The sequence below is a fragment of the Theobroma umbraticum genome, unplaced genomic scaffold (assembly GCF_002168275.2).
Source record: "Theobroma umbraticum cultivar Fairchild unplaced genomic scaffold, ASM216827v3 scaffold_34.0, whole genome shotgun sequence".
In the NCBI taxonomy this organism is placed as follows: domain Eukaryota; kingdom Viridiplantae; phylum Streptophyta; class Magnoliopsida; order Malvales; family Malvaceae; genus Theobroma; species Theobroma umbraticum.
In genome coordinates this window covers 2248158-2258010 of record NW_018397275.1, presented here as the reverse complement: position 1 = coordinate 2258010, position 9853 = coordinate 2248158, and the positions used below count along the sequence as shown (strand labels likewise).

Genomic DNA, 9853 nt, shown 5'->3' with positions numbered 1-9853 from the left:
TTATTCAAAAAGTTATGTTTTAATCTGAATAGTCACATCTTCGATCATTAGCTTCCAATGATACTCTCAAATATTACAAAGTATATATCCAACAATCCCTCACTAATTTGTAATATTTAATAATACTATGCATAATAGACAGTATCTTGAAAATTTGAACTTTTTACTAGTGTAAAAATTTTAAAGTTAAGACAAAGTTATTGGTATTATAGGGATTGAACCACAATTTCTTATGTCATAATCAAAAATATCACACACAGCATATTTAATCACTTTAAGATTATGCCAACTATTTTAGCACTTATACGACCTTGTGCTTTTATAAATATTTACTAGAGTAAACCTTTTTAACTCTTATTTGAAGTAGCACCACTTCAATATTCATATAAGCGGAATTTGTCATTATGCCCTTGTTACTATAGGCATTTAACATTTCCATTAGGAGCCTTTCGCTCAGCCCTTTTTTATAACAGTTGCACTGCATATTCTAAAATTAGATTATTTGAATATTCTACAATGAAGCTATTTAATATAAAAAATTCAATGAATAACAACAACATAATCATCAAATTTTTTCTCCTTTTTGATATGTATTTTTCCTGACCTCAAGTATGTGAAGAAGGTTTAAAATTCAAATACAAAATAACAAGAGTCTTTTTGTCTTTCTAGTGAAAATTATAAAAGTTTCATTTTTTTTATAAAACTTTAACACAATTATCCCTCATGGGAATCGTAGCAAAATTCAAGGTTTTATATGAAGGCTAAATACTCAAACAAGCCCCTAAACTATATCAAAAAAGGTTAATTAAGCCTTTATCCTTTCATTGCGTTCAAATAAATCTCTAAATTTTTGTTTTAGACCAAAAAAGTCCCTTTCACTAAGTTAGTCTATGGTACAATTGGCAATTTTATACCACGTCATTTGCCACGTGGCATGTTGACGTGTCTTTTTATTTTATCTGTGCAAATTTATATTAATTTTCATATTAAAGAGAAATAACAATCCTTCTCCAAGTGAAATTGTTCCTTTTAGTCCTTCTAAATTCGCAAGACCCCTCTTCATGATCTCCCACCTCAATAATTAATTTATCAAAACTCTTCTTCCAAATGAAGAAACAAAGAACATTCAAAACCATAATGATGAACAATCTAGGCTTGTTTGACGATGCTAATGACACTGAGAAAGAAGTCACCAAGGATTTAGAGCAAGAAGATCAACTCTTAAAGAAAACCCTTTTCTTTCTGATCAATCCATGCCTTTCCTATAGTTTATCATAGTGTTGCTTCATAGTTGGAAACTCCTTCGTGTAATGGTGAGAATGAGAATTGAAAGCCTGGTATTAATGATTAGCATATCCCATATATTGAAGAGAAATATTCTGTTGAAATTAAAGTTGAACCTCCAAGCCTAGAATGAAGCACTCCTTATAATCCTTAACACAAGGTTACAAGGTTAAAATTTAACCCTCATTCTAAAATTCGTTTATGTTGAGAAATAGATACAAATTGAAGATAAGTCTCTTAAGCTTGAAGCAGATATTCATCATGAAGGTGTTATGATCATGAAAAATATTTGTGACAAAAGGTCTTCTCAAACATATTCTCACTTTGATAATCCCTAACCCATGATGTTTGGGTTTTTTTCTTATACTCAATTGCTTTTTCTATTAAAAGCCTATTGCATGTTAAAAACGATGGTAATCAGGACTTAGTTTAAAGCAATTAGTTTATTTTAATTTTGTTCCATATACCTAATCCAATTACTTTTTGACATGTCGATGGGTAAAAAAGGAAAAACCTAATTCCTAGTCAGCAAGGTTTAATACACGTCACCTGCCACATGGTAGAAAATTTTCAATTATATAGTTGACTAACAAAAGTTAATCAATAGTTAGTGAAAGAGCTAACAATTAATAAGAGAGGCCTATTTGACCTAAAATAAAAGTTATGAGGCTTATTTGAATGCCGTAAAATGATAAGGACTTAATTGATTTTTTGACATAATTCAAGGCTTATTTAGATAATTAGTTTATGAAAAAAAACCTCAGAGTTCAATGTGAGAAAATGTCATGCATTTAACCTAACCATAACAAATTAAAAATGAGAAAAAAGGAAGAATAATATCGTAATAATGCAAAAATAAAAATAGGTTGAAAAAAAAAACTTGAGTTGTAATAATGCAAACGTGAGCTGCAAAAAGTTCACAAAGAAGATTAATATTGTTTTAGAAATAATAACTTTTATGGTGTCTCCTACTCGCAATATTATTCCAATTTCTTATTTCTATAAGTTTTAACCTCTGTTATTTCTACTTTCAGAAGCTAGGAAACAAAAACCAGCTATAAAATTGTTAATAATTTTAACATAAATGTTTTTTTAAAAAATAATTTTAACATAAATAAGTATAAATAAGAAAAGCACTCGAACATTTGAGTTATTGATTGATGCATTATCTCCTTACTTAAAGAATAGGGTTCGAATCCCCCTTTTTCCATTATAAAAAAAAGTACACATAGCAGGGCTCTAAGCCTTGGCCCATTGAGAAACCCTCACCTTAGCCAACTCAAACACACGGCAAGGATCCCAAACCCTTGTATTTCGATGCAGTCAAATAGTCCAAAAAATGACATAGAAAGTCACGTTACTTTGATACACAATTATGAATTATGTATAATTTATTAAAATATTTGATAAATTTTATACTTAAATAATAAAATCTTACATAATTATTTGTTATCATTGAATAAATATAAAATTATAATAAAAAAATAACAGATAAAATACTACTTTTGGCCTAGGTTTACAACAAATCAAAAATCAATACTTTTAGCCTAGGTTTACAGCAAATAAAAAATCATTCAGTACGCATCAATAGTGTTTGTATGACCCAATTAAAGTTTATTAATTCTAAGTGTTATTAAGAAAAGTTAAGGAAATAAAAAAGAAAAAGAAATTAGAATCAGGGATACATGAATTTTAAGGAATATATAGCTTTGTCCTCTCAATTTAAAAGGGACTATATAAATCTGAGAATGTCGTCCGAATTGTGAAAGTTAATTGAATATATAGCAAAAGAAGGCATTTTAGTTGAGCAAGAGTATCCTTCATGGTCGACCTTCTGGTGCTTTGAATGCTTTTGAAGACACTAACATTGTTCTGAAACAGATCATGCTTTCTTATCATTCGTAGGGAATATGTACTGAAATGATCCCCATATTGTTCTGTATAATATCTTGTGTCAATTAAGAAAGGATATAAGAAGAGAAACTACGGAGAAATTTATTAACGAGAAGAAGTACCTCTTTGGTCTAGTAAGATCAGAAGAAAGAGAAGCCTTGGGTATTTAGCTTGTTGTATATCAGATTACTTAGCCAATTGTTATAAAATTAATATGTAGGATATTATTTGCATATAACCAGTTTATTATACAACATGCCACCCAAAGTTTGTCTTCGACGCACCTTAACATCTTCTGATTTATAGCAGCAAGTTCTGAGCTTATATTAATCACAAAAAGGTGTTTGGAGTGAATAACTGCCTATAGCAAATGCTTATGCGTTTAACCAATCAGTATGCTCTATCAAACCCGGACGTGAAAGTTGGTTAAAGGAAATCTGCAACTTGATAATAAATACTTATTGAGCTTGGCAATTAAATAAACGAACTAATGTATTTGAATTCAAGTATAACTAAAATATTGAGCGCAGATTTGAAACAAGGATAACTAGCAGACATTGAAGCACAATACACAACTAAAATTTTCTATACGATGATTACTTAAACATTGTGTATGTGTAAGTAAGTAACTTTGTATGGATAATTGAAATTTCATTCATCCGAGAAGAAATAGGACAACAAAGTTAAATCTGTTTTACAAATAAACCATCCCAAGGGCTATAGTGCAGAAAAGCAACACTGTTACAAGCAATCCAATTCAGGAACAAGATATTCCAATCTAGACCATACTAACTAAACTTATTTTCTGGTGTAGCATCTATATTCGATGGTGCACACGAACGAGCTTTAAAGTAACCAGAACAAGCTTGATTGAGGACAGCAACCCTAACAATTGTCTTGCTTCACATCTACAATATATTTCGATAATAAAACCAGATCTTATGAAAAATATACTCTGTGCAAGCATTTAACCAATTAAGCTTCATGATTACCAAATTTCCACAGAAACGAATGGAGCGTGGGACAATAACATTCCCCAAAACAGTTCCACGGAATATTCCCAATGAAAACAATTTGTATTACTTTTATTAATTATTATAATAAAAATTAGAAATGGCTCAGTCAAAAGTCAAGAATAAGTGCAGAAAAACATACTCTTTTTTTTGGAAATATTATCACATTAACTATGACAAGGTTTACTCAGATAAAATTGGTAAGGCATGTTCCATAAACATAGGAAGAACAAAACAAACTCAGAAATTTGGCTTGAACTTCTAAATAGACAACATAACAAACAGTTAGTCAATATGGAAAAAGCAGCAAGCAATCACACTACACTAGAAACCATCAGAGCTCCAATTACCTACCAATTTCACCATGGAATGAAACTGGGAAGAAAAGCATTTTGAGTAGATTCATCCTCCCATTGGAGCTCTTTCCACCACTTTTCTTCACCGTAAATGCTGATTTTTTTTCCTTTTGCACTGTCGGAGTTGAGTGGAAGTCTCCTCAGCTTTGGGCATTCTCTAACACAAATTGCCTCCATACATGAGAAGGGCAGTGCATCCAAGTAAATGCTCTTCAATTCTGGTACATTGAATAAAAGAAGATCTTGGAGATTTGAAAATGGACTTAAAGTTTTTACGAGCTCTGCCACCTGACGCAATTTTATCTCATTGATTATTTCTTCCATTTATGGCATCCCCCTACAAGTAAATGCTTCAGATTTGGAGCCAAAATCAGCCATGTTAGTCTCTCAACTTGAACATCTTATTATGCGAACACGGAGAAGGCTTTGAAAGCACGGTACAGTTGCAATCACAGAGGTTTGAATTTCGATAGCTGCTTTTTATATTCTGCTTCCCTTCCCACAATGTCTTCACTTCTTCCAAACTTCCACATTCCCAAGACAAGAGTATTTAAACTTTTCAAATTCGTTAAGGATAAAATGTTCAATTGCTTTGAGTCCTTGAAAAATGCAATGTCAATCTCTTCAGTGAAGTTGTGTAACTTTTCAGCACTCAAAAACTATCAGAGCAAAACACTTGTTACGGACAAGGTCAACACATTCAAGTGGTTTAAGCACTGCAATTCCTCTGCCAAGCATTCCTTATCATCCTCATCGAAAGGATAAGAATCAAACATTCTCAATATTTCCAGCTTTGAGAAGCCAGACATCAACCCTCTTGGGATTTTGATTCGATTGCCCGTGTCCTCCAATTTCAAACATTTCAGCTTTTTTAAAGCCTTCAATTCAATTGGTAGCTCTCTTATTCCTGTTTGTGATAGGTCGAGATATTCTAGAGATACCAATTTTGAAATTCCCATTGGAAATTCTGTAATACCTTGATTCTTTGACAAGTCCAAACTTTAAGGACACACATAAATTGGAAGAAGTCATTGCGATCACCTTCAAATGTTCATTACCACAGAGAAACAAAGTTTGGAGATCAGGACAGTTAGGTGCTTCCCTTGATTTTCAATCTTGTTGCCCATCAATGACATTCTTCTTATTCCTCTCCATTTTCCAACCTCTGGCACTTTAGTCAATCCATAACCTGCTTGCACAAAAAACTTCCACTTCTGTGCTTCACAAGTACATGCTATCCACAAACACATGTCACGAATCACATCATGCATTTTAACGATCTCATTACTTTTCAACATCCAACGATCTACTTCTTCCAACAAACATGCATGAATGAGACAACCAATGATGTGTTGGCCTTGATTTCGAGCTTCATTAATGTTGTCATGTTATCCAAAAATCCTTCTCCTATCCAGCAATCTATAAGCCTTTTTCTTTCAATCAAAGAATCTTCTGAGAACAAACTACAATACAAGAGGCAAGATCGAACCATGTCACTTGACAAACTATCAAAACTATATTTTAGAAGTGGATATACCTCTTCACCCATGCCTTTACAAATTGAAGTAGCTGATGATCTCCTCAAGACTGCAATTGCGTATTTCCATTCTTCATATGTAGTCTTGCAAGCCATGGCACGACCAATTGTGATGAGTGCCAGAGGTAGTCCTCCACATTCTTTGGCCACTTCCTGAGCTAAATCACGAATATTTGGATGACAATCAAAGAGATCTTTACCAACATGTTCTTCAAACAATTGCCAAGCCTTTTCTTCTGGCAAACATGTCACTTCAATCTTTTTATCAGCTCTCATTTGGCCACACACCTCGATAGAACGAGTTGTAAAAATTAGTTTGGAACCTTTTTCTTGAGACGGGCAAGGAATCCCTACCTTAGATAGATCCACTCGCTCCCATATATCATCTAAGAGCAATACAAATTTCCTTTTTTTCAAAACCCCGAAGATCTCTGTAGCTTTCTCTTCGGGAGTTTTACCATTCCACGTTTCACGAGAAAGGCCTATCCTTTTTGCAATGTCATCTTGGACCTTTTCAACATAAAATCCTTTAGACACCACTACCCAAATAACCACTTCAAATCCACCGGCCGAAACACCGATCTTGTTGTTGATTTCAGTCAAGAGCCTGGTCTTGCCAACTCCCCCAATGCCATATATGCCAATAATTCCCGCATGTTTTTCTTCAAAGCTACTCCACAACGTATTGAAGATGGATTCCAAGCCTATGGCAGAGTCACTCGGTCTTTCAACCACTAAAGCTGCTGGTACCGTCGTAGCTACCTCTTTAAAAGCTACTTCCAAGTTTAGATCCTTAACATCATTGAGTTTTTTGGCTACTGTTTTGCTAAATCTCAAGCTGGACATGTAATTCTTGGAAAAACAGCCTCCCATACATAAGTTCTCGATTTCTTGAGGACTATCTGTAATCAGTTGATCAACTTCGTTTATCATAGCCTCTGTCCTTGAAAGCCATCCTTCAACTTGGTCTAATCGCTTCATATTTCCTTCTTCGGCGATGTTGACCTTTCTCATCACATCATTCCTTAGCTCCTTTAATTTGTTCAGTGCTGTGCTCAAGTCAGCAAGGTTTTCTTCCAGCTTGCAAGTGTAGATAGCTTGTCCAGCAGCACAATCCCAGCAGCGGGAGAATATGGTATCACAGGACAATTGAATTGAGAATATGTTACCATAGAGGAAAAACAAGAAAAAATGTGCTATCAGTAGAGAAGAAGATTGAGTGTTTAAAGAGAGGAAGAAAGAACAATATGAGAAAGCAGCGTTTTATTCTTGCTTGACAACAAGGTAAGAACAGCATAGATAGATCAAGAACGCATGGGGTCGTCGCCAAGGAAGGAGACTTTGCTTTTTCTTTCATGTGGGTCAATACTCATTTATCAATGAATTTAAAATTTATAATATTTTATTATTTTTATTGATGAGAACAATGAATTTAAAATATTAAATAAATTTATGAGGGTTTTTTCTTCACCTTTTTAATTGATTCTTGATTCCCCTGTAACTGAAGGTTCGGATCGCAAATAGTTGCAAGTTTTGGATTTTTATTTGAATTTCCTCTTACCATTTTCTTTATTTATTGTATTAATAAATAATGTTTTTGTTTTTGTATAAAGCCTGCAATGATAGGCGCTAGCAATGAATTTGCTTGGATGCTTCAAACCAGTCATGAAAGCAGAAGGTGGATGGTTTTGACGGTTGCACCAGGGCTTTAGAATGCATAATTGCGTAGGCCCCGCTTGACGTGGAAGGCATAGATGCAAGTGGACTCTTTTTCAACTTGGAATTGACAAGAGGCAACAATCATTTTCCAGAAAGCAAGAGTGGAATCTTTTTGTGATAGGTGCTCGCAAAGAATTTGGTCTGAAGCGTCACAGAAGCCATTAGCACTTGGCTCAATAGTTGGAAATGACATTTTCCAAGTTCATGACTTGAAGTATACGCTGGCAATAATCATTTGATTTCTTTTTAATTATCTTTTTCATTTCCCATTTAATTTCGCTTCTATTTCTTCATCCCCAAGTCCGACTCAACCACAAGACGTGATAATCCATGCCTCATTTTTTTTTGTAATTTAAGTTTTTTTTTTTATTTTTTATTTTTTTAATGTTAATAAATTTTTAGAATATTTTTCTATCTTCTTTTAATGTGATAATCATAATGTTATTCAAATTATTTAAAATTATGTGTGTCATAGACGCAACAAACATATTAAGATTAATTTTTGTTTTCTGCCTTATCATGTGATTCAGGAGACTCTTCATCTCACTTTATGCTCTCTTTAAATCATCCAAGACTCAACTTCTTGCTAGAAAAATAATATAAGAAAGGAGGAGAAAGGCTTGAAGTGTGTTGTAACACACTATCTTCAAAGAGTTATTGCCTATTATGACAATTTGTAAACAAGAAATACAACAAGCCATTGCAAAAAACTTTTGAAGGTTGAAGGCTTGGAAATACATTTCTTTTATAGATATTGAAAAGTAGTATTTGTTGTGTTTCAACATATGTTTTTGTTATATTTCAACAAATGTGTCTATTATATTTCAATAGTTGTGTTTGTTGAAAACAGTTCTACTTATTCAAAGAGTTATGTTTTAATTTGAACAGTCACATCTTGAATAATTATCTTCCAATGAAACTCTCAAATATTATGAACTATATATTCAACAATCCCTCGCTAATTTATAATATTTAATTATACTATGCAAAAAAAAAAGTATCCTAAAGATTTGAACTTTCTACTATTGTAAAAATGTTAATGTTAAGATGAAGTTATTGATATTACAAGGATTGAACCACAACTCCTTATGTTATAATTGAAAATATCACACATATAGCATTATTTAATCGCTTTATGATTCTGCTAACTTTTTTCGCACTTTTACGACCTTGTGCTAATCTTGGTTTCGTAAATATTTACAAAAGTAAACCTTTTTAACTCTTCTTTGAAGTGACACCACTTCAATATTCATATAGATGGAATTTGTCATTATACCTTTTTAACCTTTTTATCAAAATCGTTATTTTGCAGTTGTGGGCACACGAAACCTTGGAGCCCACCCCAAATGAAGTCATACGGGAGTATTTGGTGGACATCAATGTCCCTTTATCTGAGGGGCACTAGTACGTGCCAATAGGACACATGGTGTTGGGATGAGCCCTGCAACCAATTGCAATTGGTTAAGGCTTGATTCCAATCATGCAACAACATTATTCATATTGAATGATTAAAGGTTTTCCTTAATCAATAAGACATCAATTATAACAAGATATAAAGTCTAATTGGATGAAGTCCATAAGATTAATATGCTTTACAAGGAAACTGTAATGGGTTACAGTTATGAGATTCTTATGCATCAAAGTGTAATCTCAAAAATGTTTCTCGTCAATGTATCAATGAGATTGGATATCAATGATGCCTACAGACTGATACATTCTATGTTTTTTACTTGAGAAGTAAGCAACCGATCTCATAGGTTGATTATAGAAATACTTAGAACTAGAATGTAGGTGTTTGCATAGGAAAGCAAGTTCACTGAACATGAGCCGTCGTGAGAAGTGCATTTGGTATTTCATTCAAGTGTCTATGCAATACTTCTCATGTGTCAGTTGTGTAAATACTCCCTAGACTTGAGATACCAGGTTGTATTATGTGTGGAGTGCTATACTTTGATATTATCCATACGGGTGCCTAACCAAAGATGCCAAAACGGGATACTTTTGGGTATAGCATGAAGTATGTGAAAGCAAATGAGTGGTCAAGATAAGAA

The 9853-nt window shown here is 33.2% G+C and overlaps 1 pseudogene across 1 annotated transcript; it reads right to left on the bottom strand.

Annotated features, from left to right (window-relative positions):
- Positions 1–3821: 3821 nt before the first annotated feature.
- LOC149526398 (disease resistance protein RPS5-like) lies at positions 3822–7331 on the bottom strand (annotated as a pseudogene). Its single transcript, XR_016352051.1, has 2 exons — positions 4545–7331; positions 3822–4085 (listed from the first exon to the last, which is right to left on the bottom strand). The product of XR_016352051.1 is annotated as a disease resistance protein RPS5-like (transcript).
- Between the last annotated feature and the right edge of the window lie 2522 nt (positions 7332–9853).